Source organism: Ochotona curzoniae, unplaced genomic scaffold (genome assembly GCF_017591425.1).
Source record: "Ochotona curzoniae isolate NIBS_2020 unplaced genomic scaffold, NIBS_Ocur_1.0 contig_3190, whole genome shotgun sequence".
Lineage (NCBI taxonomy): Eukaryota > Metazoa > Chordata > Mammalia > Lagomorpha > Ochotonidae > Ochotona > Ochotona curzoniae.
Genome location: NW_024465751.1, coordinates 4,217,655 through 4,244,987, shown reverse-complemented (window position 1 = coordinate 4,244,987; position 27,333 = coordinate 4,217,655). Strand labels below are relative to the sequence as shown.

The 27,333-nt window shown below is 55.7% G+C and overlaps 1 protein-coding gene across 3 annotated transcripts in view; it reads right to left on the bottom strand.

The window, feature by feature from the left end:
* CYRIB (CYFIP related Rac1 interactor B) overlaps window positions 1-21,348 on the bottom strand; it is a 123,786-nt gene extending 102,438 nt beyond the window's left edge. For 2 of the 3 annotated variants that reach the window (XM_040979299.1, XM_040979294.1), the window contains exon 1: window positions 21,148-21,346. The gene's annotated coding sequence lies outside the window, so the exon portion shown is untranslated. Of the gene's footprint in view, window positions 1-21,147 lie in introns of all 3 variants that reach the window. The other variant, XM_040979295.1, reaches the window with a different exon arrangement.
* Between the last annotated feature and the right edge of the window lie 5,985 nt (window positions 21,349-27,333).

Here is a 27,333-nt window from a genome sequence, read left to right as displayed (position 1 = left end):
GGGCGTAGGGGATGCTGCCACCGACCTGGGTCCCCCACCACTGCTGACAATTGTCAGGAAGATGAGACGGCCACAGCTTACCCGGGTCCAAATCATCCACAGCACCTAAATCCCTTGCCACTGGATCCCTTGCCATCTCATTGATCAGCTTAAAAGAACCCAAATTGAGTAAATCCCTAGACAATCTGATGTTGGCTAGCATCTGAATCAATATATCAGGAGCCACTCCAAGCCGCTTTCTCAGCAGAAACCTGGAACCAGACACCATGGTCAACTGTCCTTCCCCTGGAGCAAACGCAGGCAGGGCAGACACAGGTGCAGGTCCACCTGCAGGCTAGGGCAGACCTGAAGGTCTCTCTGCCCACTGCCTGCTGCCCCAGGGCCACCCCTCTGCCTCAGTCTCCATCACCTCAGGACACATCAAACACAAACACAAACAAATGGGGGATAAATGAAATGGCCTCTCCTTTGGCTGATATACCAGGTGGTGTTCTCGCCAGCAGCCAGCACAGGTGGGCATCGAGTAAGTGTTCCGGCAACATTGGTAGAAAATGCACCCACACATTCACACACTGGCCAGGCAAGTCTTGGGCATATAAATGTTACTTGTAGCGGCTTGTTTTGATAAACATTTTATATACACATGGCAAGACATACATATGCATGTTTTGCGCATGGCACAAAATAAGTGCTCAATGATGTATCATGCTGTAAAACATAACATGTATATATGTGTATGCTATATGCATGAACAAGTAAATAAAGACATGGTTCCCAGGCAGAACATTCTAGGAGCTCAAATGAAAACTCCAGGAGGCCAAATGTTACATTTTCCCACTGCAGCTCTCAGCAAGTACACCACGAACACAGGTTAAACACACGAGTGGTCAGCCTAGTTTCACTCAACAAACACTCATTGAGCAAGCACCTGCCAAGGGCCTGGCACCATACCAGGCTGAGCTGCTGAGGTAAATGAACAGACAGACAGGCCCCTGCCCAAGTGGCAAGGAGAGGCCAGGAATGCAGGCACACCAAGCCCACTCACAACACCCCAATCACAAGAGTGACTGCTGGAAACAGGTGGCTGCAGACATGGTGTCAAGGTGAGATGCGCAAGAAAGGAAAGCTATTGGCCAAGAGGAAAACGGAGCTCGCCTGGCCAAGAGCCAGGGATGCAGTGCCAGGCGCGTGCGCCAGGGAGCAGAGAGCAGCCAACAGGTTGCAGCCAGGGAGGAGGCGGAGAGGCGGCAGTGAGCTCAGGAGACCAGGCTGCAGCCCCAGGAACTTGGGCTTTGCTAAGGGTTTGAGTGGCATCAGGAAGCCACTGTGAGTTTTATGCAGAGGGACAGTTGGAGAAGATACTCAATATGAAGAATGAGTTGCAGAGGATAAAAATGTGCCCTTGGCACCTTGCCCACATGTCAGTGAGTGAGAAAGAAGCGTGCTGACCGGTCCCTCTGAACAGCGGTCAGAGTGAGCCCAGGGTTCACCGTCACGAAGCCGCGCTGCTACCCCATGAGCACCTGGCATGTTGCAGGCCCGGTGACGGAGGCTGAGAGTATGGAGAAGTGCACAGGAGGCCTGGCCTAGAAGCCTTCAACCCACACCAGCGCTCTGGATACAGGTCCTGGCCACCTCCCTGGTCTTACTTCAGCCTTTATCATTTCTTTGCTTATTGCTTGCCTCTTTCCAGAAGAGATCTCAGCTAGCTTAAGACAACGTAGGATTATAAATAGATGAAAGAAAAAAAAAGGTAACAGCGGAAACAATGACAAAGCAAACTGACCAGCCAGAGGGCTGCTGCTGGCCGCCACGACTGGGCATACGTGAGGCTCTGAGCTTCCCAGCAGCCAGGGCAAGAAGGAATGCAGTGCTTCAGGAAAAAGCAACCTTTTCTCTGTAATAACACAGGATGGGTGTACTCCGGGTGGGCAAGGCTGGACTGCAAAAGCAAAGGTCACATGCAGCCCTAGTCCGTCTTTCTCACCACAGAACTCAGCATTTTCCCTTATAAATACATGCTTTACAACTCTCCCAGGCACCAAGAAACATACGGGGATTTCCTGTTAACTCCATCTGCCCTGCATCCTCCTTCACACACATTTCAATGAGTCACAAACTTGATCAATTCCAACTCTGGGGTCATACAGTGTGTCCTGGGGCACGATACAGCAGAGTAAGCCTCTACCTCGCACTGCTGCCATCCCATAAGAGTGCCAGTTCAAGTCCCAGCTGCTCTACTTTTCATGCAGTTCCCTGCCAACGCACCTGTAAGGCAGAGCAATGGTGGTCCAAGCACCTGGGCCCCGTTCCCCTTGTGGGGGACCTAGATGAAGTCCTTGCTTCCTGCCCTTGGCCTGCTGCAGGCCTGACCGCTGTGGTCATTTGAGGGGTGAAGCAGCAATGGAGGATCTTTCTTTCCCTGCGGAATTAATGCACCAATATGCCCACTGGCACTGCCAGGTCTACTCCCTCCCTGCAGGGGCCAGCACATGGCCTTTCTAACAGCTACAGCAGACAGCAATGACCTCTAACAGTGTTCCCTGTCCACAGCACCACAATGTCAGGGAGTCTTCTAGAAACCAGAACCTGACTGTATCACTCTTCAGGGTACAGACATGCCTAGAGTGTTCTCTCACTCAGGGGGTAACTACAGGGTTTGGGCAAGGCTGCCCATACTTGCCCTAGGGGCGGCTGTCCCTGGTTGGCCCAAGGCAAGCGATCCGGTCCAAATCCTTTTATCAGTGAGCAATTCAGGGAAGAAGGGACCCAGGCCTGGGCCAATCAGCACACAGAACTCCCCATGGCTATGGAGACTGGGTTCAGGATGCACGTGTGATCAAAACTAACCTAACAGGCATTAGGAGAGAGAAGGGTTGAGAAGCCTGAAGCTGCTGCAGCCATCTTAGCACCATGAGGCAGGTGCTAAGATGGCTCACCCTGATGAGAGCTCACCCAGATGGGGCAGAGCTAACAAAGCAGCAGGGACATGAGCCGGGACCCAGGACAAATCCCACCTGAAGCCTGTCCCACCCATGGATGTTTGAGTTGCACATATCCACTCGTTCCTTTTCCTAGCTAAGGCAGCTCGAGGCTCCCAATACCAGCCATCAGAGGTTCTTGTCTTGACCACATGCTCAACAGAAGGACAAGCTCCTCCTCTGGTGTGCAACAGAGGCCAGCAAACCGCAGACCACGGGCACATCGGTCCCACCCCCTGTTTGTGCAAAGGTTTAGTAGACCAGCCATTTGCAGACACACAGCTATTGGGGGGCGGTGATGGCTGCACGAAGTAGCTACAGAGTGGTTCACAGGTCACCTGTCCCCTGGCTCTGTTCTCCCTGCCACATTGACCTCGCCCAGTGACTTGGTCCAGCTGAGCCCTCTGGCAGAAATGCCTTCCACATTCCCTGGCTGGTCCAACTAATCCCACACACCCCCAGAGCTCAGCGCAGCTCTCTCTCTCTCTCTCAATCTCTCTCTCTCTCTCTCTCTCTCTCGGGGATGGGAGGATCCTGGGAAGCCCTTGGGCGGTCAGGCACTCCCCTTGGCCATCTCATTTCTCCCACCAGTGGCAGCTCTGGACTATAAACTTCCAAAAGGCTGGCTGTAGGCTGAGCTGTCTCCCCACCCCATTCCGACCAAGTCAGATGCCGTCAGCCTAACCCAACACCACAGAACCTGAGCAAACCGGGACACAGGATTAACTCAGGGGGACTGAGTTCAGGGGTCCTTCCGGGAGGACACTAGCGTGATGACTCTGACACACCTGCAGGGGGCAGGCCGCAGTGACCTCGAGGCAGAGACGCGGGGAGGGATGTGGCTACAAGTTCCAGGATGCCTGTGACACCAACAGAGAGGCTGGCCATGGAGCGCCCCGCCCAGCCCTGGGGAGGATCCAGACTCTGGATCTGGGCCTGATGGCTCCCAGAACTCGGAGAGGCCACGCAGTTGTTGTCCGTGGTCCTTGTTTTCTCTGGCTCCGCACCCCTCGGCTGCATGAACAGCAAGGGCCTGGGTTGTCCAAGAATCGAGTGTGACTGGGAGTCTGCCTTACAGGAAGGGGCAGCCACGGGGAGCTCCACAGAGACCTCAGCACAAGATGTCATCGGAGACAACAGAAATCAGCTGTGACCACTGCGGCAGTAAAGGGGCTCTGCTGAGAATACGGGAAGGGCTCCTACAATCAACAGGAGAGCTTGGAAACAGCAGTACGCACATGCCGTGGGAATCGGTGCCTGCGAGGGGCTCCTGACCCACCACCCGCCAGCCGCTCCTGCACCGTACAGCACTGCTCAGCCTGGGCAAGGCTGAGCGGGGCAGCAGCCACCTGGCCCTGCCAGGTCACAGGTGGGGCCAGAGGCTGCAGAACAGAATACCTGTTCCTCTTGGCTGTGCCCCTAAGATTTACTCCCTGAGCCTCCCGCCACTCCACCCCCACATATAAGAAGTGGGTAGGCTGCTGAGCAACCCCCAAATACACAACATACCCCCAGAGGCACACACTCCAGCAAATTGCAGAAGCCAGTCCATGCAGGTCCACGAGCCCTACCTTCTTAGCCTGAGCCCTACAGAACCCAGGGAGCCAGAAGGGACAGCCCGGGCTCTGCACGTCCACACGTCCACAGCCAAGTGTGCGCACAGGAAACGTTTCCTCAGCTGCCACAGAGCGCAAGCGTCTAGCAGGGCTGTAAGCCTCTGCTATTGCCAAACACCCCAGGGGCAGCCAGCGACTAGGCCATAGATGCTGGGCAGCAGCCACGGCGTCCACAACCACGCAGCAGCTGTCACAAGTACCTTCACTCACTCCTCTCACTCGCTCCAAGACCCAGAAGCACCGGGTCCTGTTCCAGGCACTAGGATCTCCGAGAAGCACCAGCTGCCTTCACAGACGTGCACAAATTCAGCACTGGGGAGAGGACAGGGCAGCAAGCTTTTGTGGGCTGGCAAGTGCAATGGAGGGTGGCCATGTGCACATGCATCTTGACTTTTTTTTTTTTAAGATTCATGTATTTGAGGGGCTGGCGCAGTGGTATCATGGGTTAATCTTCTACCTGTAACACCAACAACCCATGCGGGTGCCAGTTCTAGTCTTGTCTGCTTCACTTCCCATCCAGCTCCCTGCTGATGGCCTGGGAAAGCAGTAGTAAATGCTCAAATCCTTGAGCCCCTGTACCAACGTCAGAGACCAGGAGAAGCTCTGGGGTCCCAGCCTCAGACTAGCCCAGCTCTGGCTGTTGCAACCATCTGGGGTAGTGAACCAGCAAATGGAAGCACTCTCTCTTTTTCAAGTAAAATAAACATAATGTCTTTTAAGATATAGGTAGATATATTTGAAAAGAATAACAACAGGGAGAGGGAGGGAGAGGAAGAGAGAGAGAACGAGAAACAATCACCACAGTTGGGCCAGGACAAAGCCAGGAGCCAGAAACTGCATCCAGGCGTCCCACACATGTGGCAGGCTTTCAGGTACTTGAGCCATCCTCTGCTGCCTTCCCAGGCGTATCAGCAGGATGCCAAGGAGGAAGCAGCGCCACTGGCACAAACAGGGGCTGTGGTACAGTGTGCTGGCATCACAAGCTGCGGTTTAATTCCCAGTGCCCCAACATGTCCCCTGGTCCTCCCAGCAAGGGCAGTTTAGCCCTGTCTGGACATTTATTCTCCCACTCTCATGCCTCCTCTCCAGGAGCCACGTCCTTCTCCAGCAGCCAGCCCTGTGAGCAGGGTCCAGGGGACGGCTGTTCAACGCTGCATCCTTCTAAGTACGGCTGTTTGGTGCACGCTGCTGGGCTAGCTGCAATGCCAAGTGCTGGTTGATTAGCTTCCCCAAGCAGAGGCTAACTCGCCCCCAGGGGCCTGTTCCCCAGCAAACTGGGAGACACAACTTCCACGGGGTGCCCCTCCCCTGCCCTCCACAAGCCCAGCCCCTACTGCCAGCATCACATTTCGGTCATGTTTTTTTCCATGCATTCTCTCCCTCCTCATTCACTCACCTGTGACAGGTAAGGCACCAAATGGTTATAAAACACCCTTTTCCATGTTACTTCATCTGGAAGCCCCCTTGCTCTCTCAGGCCGGGCTACACCCCTGCTCACGACAGCCCAGGCTGCCTGCTCGCTGCCTCCTGGGCCGCTCACCGCTGCCTCTCTTCCACTCTCAACTCCCTGACTTGGATGACAAATGGACTCACCTGCCCCAACAGCACGGTAAACCCGGGGTCTGGCTCTGCCTGGCACACAGGGCAAGCCGGATGGAGGCCCAAGTACCAAAAGGAAGACCTGGGAAGACAGACCAAGCAGAAAGGGCTGGAGACTTTCAGGTAAGACCTGGAAGAAGCTCCTGGCTCCCAACTTCTTTGAAAAGAAGAAAATGAAGGGAAAATAGTTTCCTTTTACTGACTGGATGGATGAATGAATGAAATGCCAAGTGATTTACAGCAGAAGGAAGTGAAGCCATGTCAGGGTGTGTGTGGCCGGTGGAGAGCTGGGGTGGAGGACCACAGTGCAGCTCACCCCAGGCCGCCACCTGGGGGCTGTGCGTCTCCCCTACTCTCCTTTCAACAGCCACAGCCCCAGAGAAACCAAGCCAGCCTCCCTTTTTGGCCACCGCTGGCTTCCTAATTAAAGTCAAGGCTCCGTGTTAACTCAGTCTATAAACACAGATCCCAAAGATGTGTTTAAGAGAAAGCAGATGAAATGTGGGTAAAGACCGGCTAAGCAAGCCAGGGGCAAACATCAGGAGCTTTCAACCGTGACTGTGATTATACACAATCTGCAGCAGGACGCCTGGCAGGCCAGGGTGCATCCAAGCGCGCGGTACCCGTCTCCACAGGGAAACACTAACCACAACTTCCCGCAGTGCTCACTGGTACCCGGCCAGGGATGCAGGCTAAGCCCTGGGTGGAACTGGAGAATCCCCACGCAGCAGTTTCCCATCCCTCATGCAACAAGGAGGTCACACGACACGTCGGAGACTGCTCTCAAAAACCCCATGGTTTTGCAGGTCGCTGGCAAAGAGTCTGCAGATGAATCCCAAGAAGTACCTAACACTGCCAAAGCCAAGGCTGCTGCTTCCAGAATATTCACCATCTCCTCATCTGGCCCCGGCCCTGGGTGTGGGCCAAGGTCCTTTCCTGGGATAGCTTCCTACGTCCTAACTCCTTCCCCAGCCCCAGCTGGAAGCAGGGTGTGAAGAAGTGCCAATTCTGGCAGATGTGTGGCAGCCAGGCCTGGACCTGACTGAGGGGCTGAGGATTCCCTCAGGAAGCGGGTGACTGCAAAAATCAAAGGGGGCCGAGGAAGAGGGCTCCCTCGTGCCAGCTTTAATGAAACCCTAAGTTTCCACATTAAAGGCAGCAAAGGGCGTGGAACGGAGTGCAGGAAGGGTGCACAGAACCAGCCCATGCTGTTGACTCAGAGCTCATGAATGTCCCCAGTGGGGCCTTCCTCCAGCTCTCCTGGGAGCGTCACTCGCTTTGTACATCTTGAATGCTCATTAATCCTGGAGAGCTCTGCCCAGGGCAGGCAGCGGCCTCCCCGATGAGTCTTTTCTGAGGAGTATGGTGACCTCAAGCTGCTCAGTCTCACTCCTTCTCAGCTTACCAACGGGTTTCCGCACTTAGAGCTGACACCAAGTCTTTGAGCTAAAACGGATCTCTCTCAAGGCTTGAGGCCCTGATAAACTTCCAAGCCCTCGGTGGCATCCTCTGGGCTCAATACCAGAGATGCCAGCCAGCCCCAGTCAACTCCATTCCCAAGCAGGAGTCAGAGCAGGGACTTCAAAAATGGGCAACTGGTCATGGAAAAACAAATCAAAAGACCCTTTTATGTTGGTGGGAAAATTTCTAAAATCCATGTTTTGTTTTTCACAAAACACATTTTTCCAGGAACTTTTTCAAAAGCTCTCATAAAAATGGTAAAGGGGGAAACAGAGGGTGGCAGCACGGCTCCGAAGCTGAGTGGATCCCACACTTCTGTACCTGCAGTCCCCTGGATGCCCTCCTCTCTGCCTTCTTCGGCACCTGCCAATCCCAGCACTGGCCTTCAAAGCATTGTTCAAACTGCTGCCTTGCCTACAAAGCCCTCCCCAGGTCCCTCAGGCAAGTTCAATTCCAGAGCTCCTGAGCACAGGAGGCTGGCCAATCCCGGCACTTGGCCACAACCTCTGCTCCTGGTTGGCCACCTCCTCTTTCCCGGGCTGCAGCTCCCAACAACCCTAGCTCTCCACGTCACACGCTACTGCACAATACTGAAGCTATCAAGAAATACACACAGAAGAGTGAAAGCACACCTTGCTCCTGCCATCCAACTAACAGACGCGCATGAACTCCCCTGAATGCTCAACCATTCCCCAGTCCCTGGAGCAAAGCACCACCACAAACAGCCTTGGCCATGTACTCACGTTTCCTCACACTTTCACCATCTAGGCTTGTCATCTTCAACAGAACCCCGCTGACCTGGCACATTTAAAAGCCTTTGTCACTCCAACACTTTGCAGAGGAGTACAATTGGCTTTCACATCCATTACAAGGAGGACCTGGACTCCGGAACCCTCTAGGGGTCATGGCACGTACCCTGCTCATCTTTCTACCTGGGCAGCCAACTTTGCCAAACCCTGGCTCACGCCAGGATTGTTGAAAATGGAAAAGACAAGAGAATGCTGAGGGTACAACCCAGTAGGGAGTAGAGAAAGAGCAGCCCACTTGCAGGGCACCCTCAGAGTGGCAGGTGCATGGCACCCAAGGCCAGAGCTGACCAGAGCTGGCTGAAGCAGCATGGCTGCCTTAACCACAGGGCAGCTGCACCACAGTACTCACCTGGCACCCACGGGGGCTCTCTCTGGGGTTTGGCGACTGAACAGCTGATTCGGCCGTCAAGGAGACAGGATGTGAGGCCTGTGTAATGCAGCACATTTAAGTCCTCACACTGCAAGGATGAAAGTCATCATGCCTGCAACTCCAGCCCCACCCTGCCTTCTAACACGAGAAATAATTCACAGCTCCAGGTGGCTTCTGGGATCTCTGGAAGAAATCCAGTAAGTTTCACACAGGGGAGAAAATGTTGAAACACACCAGAGGCAGGGGCAGGGAGCTGTGTCCAGCAGGTGGACAGGCTAACTTGGAGCACATAAGAACATTAGGCAATAAAACCAAGGGGAGCAACCCCAGCCAGCACCGTCTCCAGGAATAAGGCTATGCCTTTTGATGTCGGGATTCTCTGCCAGCCTGAAGTCCATGTGTGAGAAGGAGGCCACCAAGTGGAGTTGAACAAGAGCCAGGAAGTCCCCACGCGGGCCCTGACCAGCTGTGCAGCCTGCAGCATGTCACTCACCACCCCCACATCGAGCCTCCATTTCTACCCAGAACGCCACACACCCTGCAAGCCCAGGGCACAGCCTCCTGAATGCCCAGCCTCTCGATCCCATAGGGAACTGGTCCAGTCCTGCCTTGCCAGTACTCAGCAGAATGAGGTCAGGGCCTAGCGCAAAGCCCTCTGTGCTGGACGGTGGCGGTACTGTCACACTTCCCTTGCCATCCCTGAAGCCTCTTTCTGGCTCCCATCGTCTGCTTTTTTTTTTTTTTTTTTTTTTTTTTTTTCTTTTAAAGATTCAAGACATCATGCTTGGTCAATGCTAAGCAGCACAGGGAGCCAGGAAGCTCATCTTTAATTCAGCGCTGACAATACTCAGCTCAGCTTCAACTTGGCAATGCACTTCCTCCCAGTACATCTATTCATAGATGTCTGTTCCTAGAGTTAACTCTCAATTATTCACTCCAACAGAGCAACAGCCCTGGGCTCCAAGAAAGGTGTCAGGCAGGAGATGACAGGCAGCAGGAGTGGCAGAGGACAGTGACACACACAGGAAAGACGCCGCTAGCACCCAGAGCACGGAGAGGGCAGCAGGATGCCCACACCCTCGGGTATGGTCAACGACAGGGATAGGTGTGTTAACACATATGCCACCCTCCTAAGAAACGGAGGGACACAGAGAGGGGAAGGGAGGCTCTGAGAAGTAGCCCATTCCACAGAGGCCCCAAGTGAGCAAATAGCAGAGGTGAGGCCCCATTGCCTGGAGGAACAAGGGCACCGACACCCTCAGGGCAGCCCTGGACTCAGCCTAACCCCTGCGGCAGCTGCACCTGACCTCAGCGGGCCTGGCTGGGGATGACCCGAGCTGCTGGAGCCCCACAGGAACTCCTCCATTGGTGGCGTCATTCCCCACCCCGCCCCCCCAGCCCTCAAAACTTCAAGGACAAGGAGCACGCATGACTCCATCAGAGGAGCCCAGAACCCTGCTCCACGAGGGGCGGAGACAAGCCTGTCCATGCACGCATCACCACGCGTGCAAGCCCCACAGCATGCCACGAAGCTGCAATGCACCTCCTCCCCACGCACAAACGTTGAGACCCAAACCAGCAGAGACACGCCAGGGACTTTCTGGATGCTCAGCCGGGGCCAGCTTGAGCTGGCAAGTGCCCTCTTTGATATCTAATGACACAAACGCACAAGCGAGGCCTTCAGAAACCTCACAGAAAACGCAGTGGAAAGGTAAGCTTATTTTGGTGCAACAGAATTTCAAAATATGCAGTTTTTTTTCATAATGTACATTTTTCATTCGCTTTTTGAAGACCTTTTACATGCATGGGTTTCAAAAATTTTTTGCTCCAAAATATAATTACATATAAAATGTATTTTGCATGAGACTTCTGAAGTGCGCTTTGACTGCATGGTCGTGTGTGTGTAAATGGCAATTCCTGAGGTGCAGGAAGAGTGGGGATTCAGAGCCAGAAGAGGTCCACGGAGCGGGAGCACAACCCACCGAGAATCAGGAACAGAGCCAGCAGCCACCCAGGACCCCAGGACGCCCAGGCAGGGGGCACCCAGAGCTGACACCCATCTTTCCCTTTGCTGGGAACAATATCTACGGAAGCTGGAGAGAGCTGGTGTCACAGCTTCGCCAGCCTCCCTCCCCACCCAGCACCATGATTCCAGGTACGCGGTGGGAGCTCTCTCACCTGCCAAGTGGCCCCACTGGCAGCCCTGCCACGCCTCCCGTGCCACCCTGGAGGGCTGCTCACCATGTTCTTCCCTGTCAGTTGGTGCCTGCCCCCTCCCATGTTCCCTCACTTCCGCCACAGCCCTGACCGGGGGAGGGGAAGAGATGTCACACTTGACCACGTGACTACAACATAAGCGTTCTTGTTGGAGCTTACTTGCAGTTCATTTGTATAGGGTTTATTATTTCTTTGAAAGGTAGAATTATAGTGAGACTGCCAGAGGGAGCTTCCCTTTGCTGGTTCACTCCTTAAGGAACTTCACCAGGATTTTCCATACAGGTGGCAAGGACGCGAGCACTTGAAATATCCTGTACTGCTTCCCCAGGTGCATGGTTGGGGAAATGATTTGGAAGTGGAGCCAGCCAGGACTCGAACCAGTAACCCTATGGGACTCTGTCATTAGAGGCTGTGGCTTAACCCTCCACTCTACAACATTCACGGAGCCAATGGCGATGAAGATCTTCCAGGCTGTTGATGTCAGTCCTCATGCTGCTCAGAGGGCCACAGGCCAGAAGACACATCACCTTGCCAGGTGACACCTTCAGCAGGTATCACCGGGCAGGGTCAGAGCACCTGCTGGGACTTCGCCGGCACGAGCTCATGGAACATCCCAGCCTCTGCACTCTCCGAGCTTGCCAAGTCTCCCCTGCTAAGCAGGAGCCACAAGGTGCAATCGGCGCCTCTTTCCTTCCCAAAGTTGCTGGCGAAGGCTCAGACAGAACCAAAAGCTTGGCTCCTTTTATCCTGGCTTTAAGTGTTCCATATCTTGGGACAATGATGATTTTCAGACTTATTTTTTAAAAATTTAAGATTTAGTATGTATGTGGATGGTAGAGTTATAGAGATACAGAGAGGGGGGCCTGGTGAGATAGCATAGCGGCTAAGATCCTCGCCTTGAACGCACCAGGATCCCATATGGACTCCGGTTCTAATCCCAGCAGCTCCACTTCCCACCCAGCTCCTTGCCTGTGGCCTAGAAAAGCAGTTGAGGACAACCCAAAGCTTTGGGACCCTGCACCCGTGTGGGAGACCTGGAAGAGGCTCCTGGCTTTGGATTGGCTCAGCTCCTGCCGTCGAGGCTGCTTGGGGAGTGAATCATCGGATGGAAGATCTTCCTCTCTGTCTCTCCTCTCTGTATACCTGCCTTTCCAATAGAAATAAATAAATCTTTAGAAAAAGAGAGAGAGACACAGAGAGAGAGAAAGAGAAATGTTTCATCCACTGGTCCCCTCTCCAAACGGCTTCAACAGCTGCAACAGGGTCAGGGTGATGCCAGGAGCCAGGACCTCCATCCAGGCCTCCCACGTGGGGACAGGGCTACAAGCACTTCCGCTTTCTCAGAAGCATTAGCAGGGAGCTGGATTGGGAGTGGGGCTGCCAGGACTCCAAGCACTACTCCGCGTCCACAAGGCTGGTGTCACAGGTGGCAGGGGCTTAACTTACTGCGCACATCATCAACCCCAAGACAAAAATAATGTGACCTGTAGAGAGTCATTGTGCAACCCCAGCCTCGGCATTCAGGTTATGACGGAGGGCTATCTGGAAGAAAGGCTAGAGGACATTCCAAGGTCATGTTTGGCTTATTCCTCATTTTCTTTAGCGAGGGAAAGAGCAGGGCTGAGGTGGAGGCATGCAAAGGTCGTTTTTCTACACACTTCCCCTGAGTTTCACCATGCCACTTTGAGAAACGCTGCTTGGGAAAGAGCATCACTTGCGGGAGGGGCCTTGGGGATGGCGGGGACCAAGCCAAAGGCCTCCCAGTGGTCCAGGAACCTTCTCAGGTCCAACTCCAGGATGGGGTACCTGCGTACAGATCCAAGGCACGCAGCCACAAGGACAGGGTCAGAGAGGGCCTGTGGCCGAGGGTGACCACAGAGTTTGGCTCTAACTCAGAAACACCAAGCCAGGCCCTCGCTGGATGAGAGAGACTGCCTCCTCTCCATCAATGGATCTCTCCCGTCAGCAACTTAAACACTCAACCCTTCCCCTCCCTAACCCGTCCCCGGATCACCATCCCACTCGGGCACGAGAGGTCACTGGGGTGCCTGCCAGTGCACAGGAAATCCACAGAGCCCACTGCCCATCAGGGACACTTAGCACCTGTCAAAGACAACAGGAAACACTAGGGACAAACGTCACACCCTCTCCTCACTGAGCCACTTTCAACGAAACTCAAAGAACACATTGATTTACTTATTTAAGACAAGCGGAGCTCCCATCTACCAGTTCACGCTCCTCAAGCACCCATAGCCAAGCGCTAAATCAGGCCAGAGGAGCAACGACCCTAGTGCAGGTCTCCCACGTGAGTGGGGCAGGGACTTGTACGAGCCATCAGACATCTCTCAGGACGCGCACTGGCAGAGGCGGGACTCAGGAGCCAGAGGGGGGAATTCTGCTCGGGCACTCTGTCATGCAGCACGGGCATCCTAGCCACGAGGCTACCACAAAGGCTTTTTTTATTTGAAAAACTCTAAGTAAGATAAATATTTCCCCCATTATGTTCATTTGCATTTTTTCACCTGGTTAGTGTATGACATATTTTGTTATATGTGGCCTACTATGCCCAGGCTGGTAGGTACCAGGGCAGGACCCTGCCTCCTGAGAACAGGATATCTGGTCAAGATAAGTCACCCTCACACTAGTGCCAGGAGCTGGCAATATGGCCCGCAGCAAGCCTCGCACCTGCCAGCCAGGCCCCTCATTCTTCAAACAGGCAGCGTAGTGATCTCAAATAGCCGCACGACGCTAGGCAACTCACACCGTCTTTCTGGGCCCGAGCTGCCTGTCAGCACACGATCCCTCCTTGGAGGGGAGGCAGAGCCGCAAAGGGGAACCAGCCCAAGTGGAGATCCCGCTGCCCACAGCGCTCCGGCCAGTGGGGCCCTGCGTCCTTCCTTCAGCTGAGAGATGCCTCCTCTTCCACTGCCCCTGCCCCCCTCTCCCCTACACATCATGAATTCTGCTTCCTAGGTAGGCCACGGCCTGAAACAGGCTGGCAGGAGGGGCCGAGGCAAGCCTCAGTTCTTGGCATGTCACACGGCAGCACTCAACACACTCGGCACGAGACAGCACAGTTTCTCAATGGGAACTCCAGGAACTCTCGGCCCAGCGAGAATGAGGCACACCCACAGTAAGAGCAGATGAACGAAATACCAGGGATTAAGGAACGCATGCACAGAATAGTCTAGAAAGTTCCCATGTTGAAAGCAAGTGGGATGGACCTGGTGTTGTGGTGCACCGAATTGAGCCACCACCTGAGACAAGGAGAGCCCGGACAGAGGGAACTGAAGCTCCAGTCGCTCTGTTTCTAATGCAGTTCCCTGCTGATGCGCATGCAGAAGCAGATGACCCAAGTACTCAGGCCCCTGCTCCTCAGATGGGTGACCCAGAAGGAGTTCAGGCTCCCAGCTTCGTGCCAGCCCAGCCCTGGCCGGGACAGTCATTTGGGCAGGTAACCAGTGAATAGAAGCCAACCCTAACACTGGCATCCCATGTGGACATCAGTCCAAATCCTGGATGCTCCACCTCTGATCCATCTCCCTGTTAACGGCCTGGGAAAACAGCCAAAGACAGCCCAGTGTTTGGGTCCTGTATCCATGTGGGAGACCGGAACAAAGCTCCTGGCTGCTGGCTTTGGTCTGGCCCAGCACTGGCTGGTAGGACTACTTGGGGACTGAACCAGCAGATGGAAGACTTCTTTCTCTGTCTCTCCTTTTCTGAAGAGCAGCGTTAGAAAAATAATGACAATACATTTTTAAAAATCCAAAGCAGACTGCTCCATAAGGGAAACATCTTAGTGCTATAAGAGAAAACAACAGCAAGAAAATCACAAAACCCCAGGCAGGCACCGTGGCAAACCCGGCTAAGCCTCCACATGTGGCGCTGCATCCTGCACGGGTGCAGGCACCTGTCCGTACTTCACCAGCTTTGATCCAGCTCCCTGCCTGAGGCCTTGGGAATACAGCAGAGGATAGCCCAAGTTCTTGGGCACCTGTGCCCACATCAGAGACCCAGAAGAAGCTCCTGGCTCCCAAGTTCTGAGCAGCCCAGCTCTGTCCATTATAGCGCAGACCAGTGCAGCTCTGGCTGCTGCAGCCATTTGGAGAGTGAACCAGCAGGTGGAAGCTCTCTCTGTCTCTCCTTCTCTGTAACTATGCCCTTCAAATATAAATAAATAAATGCTTTTTTTTTTAATTGAAACAAAAAAACAAAACAAAACTTACTGTGATGATTACAGCTTCTACCTGGGCCATGCCCAGAAGGGTGGCAGAGGAGGCTCACCCCTTGAACCAACCTGCAGCGTGTGTCCTTCACAGGGTTGCTGCCTCTCCCTGTTGCCCCAGCTCAGCACCCAGGCGGCAAGCGAGGAGGAACTGGGGGGGCGGGGCTGGGCCTGACGGACAGGAAAACATGAACTGTGCTGCGCAGGGCAGAGCCCTGAAGGCCTCCTGTGGGCTGACCGCAGGCACACAGCACCTGGTTCCCACAAGGATCCTGCGTAGGGGTTAGGACGCAGTAACCAACGCAGTTAAGCTTTCATTCCCAGTACATACTGATGGATCCGAAAAGCTGGATGATAGCTTCCATCTGCTGGTTCACCCCCTAAATGACTCCTGGCTCCTTGCAACAACCAGGCTTGCGTCAGTTGCAAGTTAGAAGCCATGAACTCCACACACGTGGCAGGGGTCTAAGAACAGAAGCCACGATCTGTCCCCTCGGAGCCTTCATGGGAAGCTGATCAAACCCAGAGCAGCCAGGCCTCACCGCAGCCCTCGACACGGGATGCCACTGCCTCCGCACTGCCGCTGAGCGCACGCCACTCCTCTGCTGTGGACTGGCGAGCTCAGCCGGCCCTCCAGGTCGGAAGTGACCATGTGGCGCTTGCAGCAGCAGGCCTGTCTGCTCCACAGGCGCCAGGCTGGTTCCGGCCCAGGAGCAGAGTTCAGAAGAGAGAGCAAACGTTTCGTTCAGGATCTGATCACCAGGGTTTCACTTCCACCCCGTCTGTTCCATCTGCTTCAACTCTGGTTTTGAGCAAAGCTGGGGCCGGGGCAGGCATGGGCAGGAAAGCCCCACTCCACCCCCTTGCTTTACAAGCCTCCTCTCCCACAGTCCTGTTCCTGGCAAGGTGAGAGGAAGGGACCGAACTCCTCAGTCCCAGAGGTCAGACCCCAAATCAGGCACCCCCAGACACTCCCCATCCACAGCAAGCTGGAAAACTGGCCCTGAAGTGCCACAGCAAGCCATGCCATGTGTACAAGACTGCAAGTGTGGGTGGCAGCTTCATGCCAGGTGCTTCCTGGTGCCCGGACACTGCCCACTCTGAAAACACACCCCCTTCCATCAACTTCATCTCTACATCTCCACATCAGAAAGACAGCCTAGGCCCCAAATGAACGCAGGACCAATCACACGACCCTCACCCACGCATGATCACACTGCTTGCGTCTCCCTAAGGGCTCTGCTAGGCAGTCCGGGAGCACCATCCCCGTGTCCTCCCAGGCTCTGAGAGGTGGTAACACTTGCCCAGCTTCATCAGTGCCAGCTCCACTTCAGCAGCTGCTGTGGTCTGCTCACTCACACAGTGCTGGGGGTTACAGCCAGATCCACCGCCCACCAGAGGCCAAGGAGCCGCAAGGGTCAGACTGGGCCTGCGACAGGAGCCTCACACAAGCACAGCAGTGAAGAGGGGGACTCCTTCTTCCACCTGAACCCTTTTGTGTGACCACCCCTCCGTGTCCTTCCCCCAGCCTTGAAAAGATACTGATGACAGCAGGAAGGGAGGCAGCCAGTCCCAGCAGCTGCTTTCAATGCTGTCCCTTAGTCCACAGCGGTGCTTTCTCACACGCACTGCAGGGCTTCCTCCCCTGCAGTGGAAACGTCAAAGCCAAGGGTGCGCTAAGCTGGGGCAGGAGCCCAGGTCTCAGCCCCCCGCAGGGTCCACACAGCCCTGCTGCTGAGGCATGCACGGTCCCCAAGCGGCAGACAGGCGGGCAGTGTGCACCAGTGCGGCATCCACAGCTGGCAGCCCTGGAGACCCCACTGCCAGCCTCGTTTTGGCCTTCTGAGCAAGATGCTTCCCCTTCTGGGTTCCAGTTCCCTGGGTGCTTGATGCCCGAAACTGAGCACAAGGCTTCCCGCCCAGGGCACACGGGAAGGGGCTGTCCTCCAGGCCCTGCTCCCCACACCCTTCCCTGTCATCTCTCCTACCCACCCCCAAAAATCTGGACAGGCTGTGGGGCTGGGAAAGCCCCTGCAAGCCAAGGGGCCCAGGCACAGGCCTTCGTCGTGGCTTCCCAGGAGCTCCTGGTCTGAGCTCCACCCCGGGGACTGCCCAGTGCCAGCATTCCATCTTGGTGTGCCCCAGTGTCAGCCCAGGTCCTGAAGGAAGGAGGGGCAGGAAGAGGGTCTCCACACCCACCCGACTCAAGGTGTGCTGCACAAACAGGGGCCGCAGCTCAGGTGGCAAAGAATCAGAAATGCATATTCTTTGCCAGAAGAAATGCAGCCCACACCGTGACTTAGAATCTGCATGGCAAACCGGAGGGGTTCTGGACAGTGCATTCAAGGACTCTCGCAGTGGCGCCACGGGCTTCCACACCCTGGAAGCCTTGTGGCTGGCAGGACTGAGCAGGGCACACCAAACCATACCAGCACCAACCCAAGGAACCTTCCAGACACCTACCACTGACTCCCATGCAGGAACAGAACTGTGCAGCAACCAGAAGATTCCTGGCATGCGTGATGCGAGGCAGTTTCCAGTCTTCAAAGGAGCTGAGTGGGGCCTGTCCTTGCCACTCCCCACCCACTCCGCTGCCCTGTAAGTGAGCAGCTGTACCCTCGCTGGTACCATGTCCACACTCCTGCCCCACTTCCCTCTCTGGCCATTCATACAACTCGGCCAGCAAAGGAACCTCTCCAAAATCCATCTTCAGTTTGTCTACCACTCCCCTCACAGCCTCAGACTGCTTTAAATATTTACAAAAGTCACTCTCAGCAGCATTTCTTTAAGCAAACCTCCCCCGTCCCCTTCGATTATTTATCTGTTTACGGACACGATGTTCAAGGAGCAGATGGCAACGAGTGAGTCCTCGGAGAGAAGCTGGGGAATCAACGGGCCCTGCACGTGAGCCGAGGATGCCCCCATGACTCTTCCTGACGAGCTCCATTGTGGCAATGGTTGCTCCATTCAGAGGAAGCGCCGCCCCACCCGACAGCCGGTCAACAATCGGTTTAAAATAGCACACTTGGACTTGGGAAGGCTCCGAGGCTCCAACTTTAATCTAGGAATACTGTCAGCCAACAGCCCAGTTCCCAAGGGCTGCTGGAGCTCTGTGGGAGTGGCAATGGGGGGAACCCCAGCGCAGGAGGACAAAGCACAGAGTGAGGATGGGGACACGGCACCTGCTACGAGCCGGGGGGGCTTTGTACCCAGCCCCAGAATCGACCGCAACTCCCCGGTGGTGAATGCTGAGAGCTGAGGAGTCCCCAAGAGTGAGTGAAAGCGAGAGCGAGCGAGCGAGCCAGCAAGAGAGAGATTCATGCTCCGGGGGCTCAGAGCCAGGTAGGAACCCTGCTCACCTCTGCAGACAGAGGCCAGGAAGGCAAAGACCATCAGCTCTGATCTCCCGCCTCCCTTGCTGCCAACAGGCCCTCACTGCAAGCAGACCCATCAGGAACTCCACCGACCTGAGGACCTGGGGCAGTGAAGCCCAAACTGCAAGCAGGAAGTAGTGGCCAAGGAGGTCACTCAGGAGGGGCAGGAAGTGAGTGTCCCCAGCACCTTCCACTCTGACATCTGGCTGACAAATGCACCCACAGTGGTTCCATGCAGAGCTCAGAGGGAGCGGCCGACACACCACGACGGGGTACTGACTGCGCATCTGACTGTGCACCTACACAGCAAGGCACCTTCCCGTGAGACAGCCAAGCCCTCGACCGCTGGAGCCACGGGAATGGTGGACTCTTCGATCCAAGCGATGGCTGCAGTGCTGAACGGGGCCACAGCATCCTGGCACTGCCACATTCGGTAGCCCTCCACATGTGCTGCTCTCTGGGACCTGCTGTTAGAGCTCCCAGGGCTGGGACTGCACATCAGGACCTGCAGGGCACTGCACTGACCTTGAGACGCAGGCAGAACGCACAGCATCTCTCCGAGTTCAGTCTGGCAAGAAAAAAACCAAAGGAGTCTCCAGCAAAGGCCGGGCGGCCTGCCAGGTGCCAGGTGCCAGGGAGAGCATTCGGCACACAGAAGCATCCAATCACAGGAGGAACGGGAACTTGGCCCACTTGGCCTGTCCCTTCCTTAGGCCTAGTCCTGGGCTCCAGGACTTTATATGGACCACTCTACAACACAGGTACCCTGCCCCTCCTCCCCACCCCCGCCCCGCACACGGGAGGGGGAGCGGCTGGGGGGGGGATTTATCTTCCCATCCCACCTCCCTCCAGGCCGGGAGCCCATCCCACAGGGCCTTCTGGAGGGACACACCAGACTTGAGAAAAGGGATGGCAATGAGGGGGCAGTCTTTCAAGTGCCCCTCCCTGAGGGCCATTGCCAGGTGTCCTGTGTAGCAGTCCCCTCTCCATGTGTCACCACACTTGGACACAGCAGACTGCAAGGTGCCTCCTGGGGACGAAACCTCAGGCCCCCTGCCTGCGCTGGCCGCCCTACAGCTCCTACAGACAGAGGAACCCCAAGCCTGGGAAAGCACCCCAGAGGGGCAGCCCAGGCAGCCACCCGCCCTGGGGCCAGGCCCGGGGCAGTGCAGCCCCAGGAGCGCTTCCTCTTCACAACCACAGAGTCCAACACCACCCTCCAGGAAAAGTTCCTTTTCCCAGACACGCACTGCTTTTCCCAAGCCAAGCCTCCTTAGGGAGCAGGTGAGGTTCAGAGAAACCAGCGCACATCCCAGCTCTATGGGGCCCCGGAAGTGGGCGGTCCAGGAAACCACAACCCGGACCCACACCAGCTCACTTCCAGAATGTACCACCTGCCCGCTCATCTCACCAGCATGTGGCCAGCACCCATGGGGGCACTGGGTGTGCAGAAGTGAAAGGTGACTGCCAAGGACACTTCCCATCAGGCCTCCTGCAGGCTCCCACACCCACGCTCAGCTTCTCCAGGGCCCAACTCACAGCAGGAACCGGCCTAAGCCTCAGAGAAGGCAGGAGACTGGCCCAAGGTCACACAGCCCACCACAGCAGAGCCAACAATTCAAGGTGGAGGTGCCTAGCCCATGTGACGCTCTCGGTGGCGCCTCCTCCGGGCTGCTCCATCTTTCACAGCATCAGTCGGCATCAAAGACATCTCTGGGGACCCCAACAGGGAAGGCCCTCCGTCCCTCTTTCCTCCCACACCTGTGGACACAAGACATGCAGGTTCCCTCCAGAGCCGTCCAGTGGGAGTGTGTGTGCGCGCCAGGAACACCCTGCAGTCTGATTTAACACTGAACTTCCATTTAAAAAAAAAAAGGGTGATGAAAAGATAACGAGCAAAGAGGAAGTGCTCTTTAAACACAGGCGGTGGCTACCCCAGGAGGAAGTGTTGAGGCCAATGGAGATTTTGTTCACCACCCCAGTTCCTCATTTTTAAGCGACTGGCCTTGCTAACGGGAGGGTAGCCCGGGCTGCACTGCTGAGGGTCGCTCCCTGCACCCTTACCTGGCCAAGGGGTCTGTCACGGGGGCAGCCACCCCGACTGGGTGACCCCTGCCTCCCAGCGCCCCACGCAGGGGCTATGCACGGCACCACGGCGTGCTCCCCGCAGCAGCTGAGTGGACCCCCGCAGCGGCCCGGGGAGGGGGTGCTCCTATTCAGATCCTCTCGCCCCCCCCCCAGCCCACCCGAGGAGCCCCTTTGGGGAGATCTCCTGCGCCCACCACCCCGGCCAGCCTGGACGCCCCCAAACCGAGGGGCGCCCCCGTCTACCCCCGCAGCGGCACGGGGCCTGGCGCGGCCCGGCTCCCACCTCCACCCCATCCCCGCCTCGCCCCGCACCCATCACCCGCGCGTCCCGCACCCCGCGCCCTCGGCGGGCGCCCTGGGCTCCCCGGAGCGGCGCGCGCGCGGGCCGCCGGGGCCCCGGCACGTACCTGGCGGCCGAGCGGCCGGGCGGGCGAGGGCAGAGCGGGCACGGGGCCGCGGGAGCCGGGAGCCTCCGGGGCCGCCGCCGTTTCCGGGTCGGCGGGGCTCACGTCACCGCCACAGGTTCGCGAGCTGCGCCCGCCGCGGTGGCAGCAACAGCAGCGGCAGCAGCGGCAGCAGCGCAGCGGCGGCGGCCCCGGCGAGTGCCAGGCGAGAAATAACTATAAAAGGAAGAGACGCGGCGAGGAGGAAGAGGAAGCGCCGTTTACCTTCGAGAAGCCGAGCCGCCGGCGCTCGCACAAAAGGAGGACGCTGCCGCCGACGCGCCTCCCCCCGCCGCCCGGCCGCGCCGCATCGCCCGGGCCCCGCGTCAGGGGGCGGCGCGCCCCGGGACCGCCCCGCCCCGGCCCCCACCCCAAAACCCGCGGCGGGGCCGGGGGCTGCGGTGACCTTGGGCATGTCACCGCGAGCCAGGGACGGGGGCGTTGCCGGGTGGGGTCGGGGTGTGTGTGGGGGGGGTTGCATCTCGCCTTCCCGCTGCGCAGGCGGCAACTCTGGTCCCCGGGAAGCAAAGGGGTGCCCCCAAGGTCACGGCCAGTCCGGCCCGGCTCCTGCAGGAACCGAGCCTGCCCACTTCCAGGACAGCTGGGCCGCTGCCCACCGCCGCCGGGTCCCCTGGCCGCTCACCTGGACTTAGGAGATGACCACCAGCCTGGTAGCACAGCAGCCCCAACCCGGGAGATGCACACGGGGGTGGCGGGCGGGGATTGGAGACAGACCGCACCTGGGCTCAGAGGCACCGTGTGGCCTGGCACCTCTACGGATGGACAAGGTGGACCCACCCACCCGTGTTTAGTGTGGAAGAATGCATTTTCCTGTTCCAAGAAGTGCCTCCGTCAAATCCCGCTGCTCCAGCCCCCCAAAACGGGTCCTCCCCAGGAGCTTGAGGTCCAGCCCCGTTTCTCAGGCAGCAACTTCGGACGGTCCCCTCCAAAGCTCTCCTTTTGTTTAGGCTCTTTCTCCGCTCCTCCTGCAGCCAGCTTTGGGGTGCGGGGCTGTACCCAAATTACCCTGAAAGCTGATTGAGCTCTTTCGGTGGACCAGGCCACTGAGGCCGCACAGGTTCAGAGGGCCCTCCACAGGCGGGAGGATGGGGGCCAAGGGCACAGCCAACAGCAAGGGAGTTGTGCGCATGGCAGATGCACAGGAGCAGGGAAGGACGAAAACCCTAGGGAGGCAGAGAAAGATCAGAAATCAGAAAGCCCTAGAAGCTTCCAGAAGCAGCTTGGAAGGCCAGCTTCCAGACTTGGCACCTGGAAGGCCAAGGACAGTGGGTCCAAATTCTGGCTCTGTTGGCCTCGCAGGTAATGCAGAATCCCATCTGGGCCACGGTTCGAGTCCCAGCTGCTCCGCTTCTGATCCAGTTCCCTGCTATTGCACCTGGGAAAGGTGGCTCGCGTGCTTGGGCTCCTCCTGCCACGGTGTGGGGAAGCTGGATGGAGTCCAGGCTCCTGTCATCAGCCTGGTTCAGTCCCAGACACGGTGGCTGTTCAGGTAGTGAACTGCAGATCTGATGGAAGCTGCACAGACCCACAGACACAATAGCACCTTGTGTGGTGCTCCTGAGACCAGAGATTTAACAGAATGGGTGAAGCTGAGAGCGAAAGGGCCTTCACCACGGCCATGCAGATTGCACAGCCTAGGCACTGGGCATAGTCCCAGATTGTCTAACTCCAAAGCTCAAGGATTTGACTCCTGGGAGTCTCAGTTTATGCATCTGTGTAATGGCATGAACAATAGTCTGTCATTAGACTGTGGTGTAGATTAAACAGAATAGCACATGTGTACTGAACTAACACTAGTGGAACCAGGAGAGAGTTGGCACCATTGTTAGTATTATCCTTAAAAAAAAAAAAAAAAAGATTTATTTTTTTATTGGAAAAGCAGATATATAAAGAGGTGGAGAGACAGAAGGGAGCAGCCATATGGGATCCCGGCATGTGCAAGGCAAGGACTTTAGCCATCAGGCTACAGTACTGGGCCCCGTTAGCATTATCTTAATAACTGTTAAAGGCCTAGGGATAAGGCAGTTTCTAGATAGCTTAGGATCTTCAAATTCTTTGATACACATGTTAGGTACAGTGCCCTTAGCGGGGCCAGAAGCAGACAAGAATAGGTAAAGATGGGGGCACGGACTGGGTCACCCCTGGCCTGCACTGGCCTGAACTCAGAGATACCTGGGGTGAGCTCAAGACACAGGTGTGTGTCTCAGAGAGCAAAGTCTCCATCCAGCGTGTACAATGAGGTGGTGAGTGCCTGGGGTTGAATCCCACCTCCACCTCCAATCCAGCACCCTGCTACTGTACCTGGGACGCAGCAAACCATGACGACCCACCACCCCCATAGGAGACCCAGATGCGGCCACAGGCCCCTGGCCTCTGCCTCACACATCCTAGCTCGTTCGTCCACATCTGGAATGAACTTAGTAAACGTGGGCAGATGGGGTCTTGCAGATAATCTTCAGGCCCCTGTATGACCCAGGGGATCCTGGCTCAGCAGCTATCAGGGAAACACCAAATGACCTGGTATCCTAAGGGGCAGACTGTCCCCCTCTGAAGGCACTAAAATAAAACAGCCCTGCCAGATGTATGAGTCATTTGTGAAGCACAAAACATCTCTCTGCAGGTCGGCCAGCACAGCGCACACGCACACTGGGGCAGCGGGAAGGATGTCCGTACGAGCGTGTTCTGATTCTGGACGTGATCACGTTCATCTCAAGGAATTGGGACAGACTCTTCAAGGACAGAACACTGGATTGACCTGCAACGCCACCCCAGGACCAGCCGTTCCTGCCCTTACTCTGCTGGCCTGGCTTCATCTCCTCGTCTTCTCACAGTGCATGTGGGTACTGCCCTCGTTGCCTCTGTACCCAGTGTTGGCTCTTAACTCACCGCCATGTTCATTCCACCTGTACTAAAACAATCCACTGGGAAGCCCCTGGGGACCTGACTGCCAGGCACGGAGGGTGTGGAAGCAAACAGCCAGTGTCCTCCCCAGAGTCACTTCCTGCAGGGCAGGGTTCACATCTTACTCGCTGTAAGGTACTGCACCAGAAATGTCCTAGATGCTAAATAAACATTTGTTGAATTCATGAGTGGATGGGTAAATGGATCTCATTTGGACAAATGGGCGAAGGGGCCATCAACATTGGCGGTCAAGTCCAGCCGTGGTGTCTGGGTTATCTGTAGGCTCTTGATCTCCATGCAGAGTTATCTGCAGGGCATGAGTTGAATTTTGCAAACATCTGGTTCCAGAGTCCCTGGAGACAGTGTTAAAATCTGTGGTTGGCAAACTCTGCGGTGTTACAAGAACCACCCCAGAAGCTTCTAGGAAAATTGGAGATCCCATAGTGCAAATCTGAGCCGCAGATTCAGGCCCTGAAGCCACACCGTTTCCCATCAGTCCTCTCGCCCCTGTGTCCCCAAGCTGATGACAGGTTTTTGGTTTTTTTTTTTTTGTTTTGTTTTGTTTTGTTTTTTGACTGGCTATGCTCCTAGCCAGGTGTGAAGTGGTTTTTGTCATTGTTGTTTACTGTGCCATCAGCAAATGCTACAGTTTAGCTGTGGCTTGTTCCCTGGTGGGACATCTAAGAGGTGTTGGAAAGGTTCAGTGTCTTTCCCTCAGGACTGAGTTAAGCCTCATAGGAGTGATGAACTTTAGCTCTAGGAGACTGAGTCAGTTCTTCTAAAAAAGGATCATCACGGAGCAAGGATGCCACTTGCCCTTGCACTTCTGCCGTGCTAGGATGCATGATGCGGTCCTAGCCAGATGCAGTCCTCTGACCTTAAACTTCCAGACTCTATATCCATGAGCTACATCCATCTTTAACACTCTTTATTGTGATCCAGTTCGGTATGCAGGGCAACCGAAAACAGAGAGCAAGCCATTTGGCACGCTCAGGGGCAGCGACACGCCTGAGCTGAACTGATGCAAATGGCTTGTGCAAAGTGCTTTCCAGGAGCGCTCCACCTTGTTGGGGCCTGTAAGTTCTGATGGAAAACATGAGGGAAGAGCTAAGTTACAGAGAACCCCTCCTGTAATCCTGTAACAGCAACGGGCTTCTGGGGCTTGAGGGAGGGTGGAGGGAGAACTGAGTTAGCAAGTACCCACCATGCAAACTGGCCACCGAAGTTGCAGAAGTGTCCCCAGATGGTCTCACCATACCGAGCATTAGCAGATGAGGGGATGGGGATTGCAGACTCACAGGGGTCACAATCAAATGGCGTTCAGAGGGTCAGGGCAGCTTCTAGGCCAAGTCGAAATAATCACACTGGGGCAGGCATTTGGCTCGCTGGCTGAGGTGCTGGTCAAAGCACCCGCGTCTCGCATCAGAGAACCTGGGTCTGATTCGTGATTCAGGCTTCTGACTCCAACTTCCTGCTATTGCAGACTCAGGGAGACAGTGGGGAGGGTCCCCAGAGCTGGGTGTCTGCCACTTCCAGGGAGACCTGGGAGGAGTCCCCTTCTCCTGGTTCTAGTCGCAGAACTAAAGATAGGAGATCTCTCTCTGATAGTTTCTTTTTTCTTTTTTTTTCTCTCTTTTTTTTTTTTTTTTGAAGAAAAAGGAACCCTGCCATTCATTGTGTTTCTATCCATGCCAGGCACTGAGAACTTCTCACAGACTTTTACAAGTCAGAGAAGGTAGGTTTTACAGTGAAGTTCTGGCTAAGACGGTTCAGTCCTCTGTCAGAGTTATGTAAGGGGCCGAGCTGGGACCAAAGCAGTGTTAACCGCCACGGTTGTTTTGGTTACTGGCTTCCATCCTCACACAGCCAAGTTGAAGGAGTACGCTTTAATGCCACCAAGTAGCAAAGGGCATTGTCCTTAATCGCTGCTCTCAGCAAGGGAATGGCTCGCTCTCTTGCTTGCTTGCTTTTAAAGAGTTATTTATTTGTTTGAAAATTGGAGTTACAGAGAGAGAGAGAGAGAAAGATCTGCAGTCTCCCACCTCAGTCCCTAGGTGAGCAGCACAGCCAGAGCTGGGCCAGGCTGAAGAGCCCCACCGGGCTTTCCCACGAGGGTGGCAGGTGCAAGCACGTGGCCAGCTTCTGCCACTTCCCCAGGCACACTGGCCCGTTGCAGCCCCTCTCACCGGCCGTGGTGTAGACTCAAGGAGCTGGTGAGGGCCAGGCCCTGTGAGAATCGGCAGGTTTGCCCTTCCCAGCATTCACAGGGGCTCTGCTGGCCTGACCTCATCACTTCGTAACGGTTCCAGTTCTGCACTGAGGACCAATTCCCCAATACACGAAATTTGGGAGAGGCACATCCACACCACAGCACGTGATCTCCAAGTCACGTGACAGCAGAGACCCCCATGAGGAAGTGATCTTACTGACAGTTGCAGATCTGTGGGGACTTCCTGCCGAGGGGCGTATCAAGGAGCGCAATATATTCTGCAGAAAAATGATTGGAAGCTCCTTTCTGTGAATTCTGGGCGACGGGCAGTGCAGACAGGGATTCCTCAGCTAGAATTCCAGTTCTGTTCCCCGGTTGGGAATTCTTGCTGTCCCTCAGGGCACAGCTCCAAGGCTGCCCGTTGCCTGCTGCAGGGCACACATGTCTGTCCCCACCGCCCGTAGCCAGGCCTCTCTCGCACTGCCTGTTGGCTCTCAGTGCGCAGCTGTCCATGAGGAGCCGCTGGTCAGCCTCTGGGGGTACAGAAAGGCACCCTCCGTTTGCATACACCCCAGTGCCCAGTACCACAACCTTTCACATCGCTGTGTGTACCATGTTTCTGGAAAGAACAAATAATGCGTTCTGGGCCATTGATTATTTAAAAGGGAAAATAAAGTCCTTTCAAAGGACCTTAAATCCCTGAGTTCATCACAACTCCCTTGGCGTTTCCTGCCATGCAGTTTCAACCGAGGCTCCCGCGTGGGCCTCGCCCTCCCCCGCTGGTAAGAGAAAGGGCCTCCTCTGTGCCAACGCAGGGAAAGAACAGACACTGCCACCGGAGAGATCCAACCTGTAAAAGTCACGTTTTTGGCACTGCCAAGGTCTTTTGGAGGTACAGAAAGAGTTAAGCTATTCTTTCCAACAGCTAACAGTTGGGAAAATGGCACGGTTTTAACTTGAGTGCCCACTTTTTTCAGAAAAAAGACTCATAAGGCTACACAGACATTTTTGTTTAATTG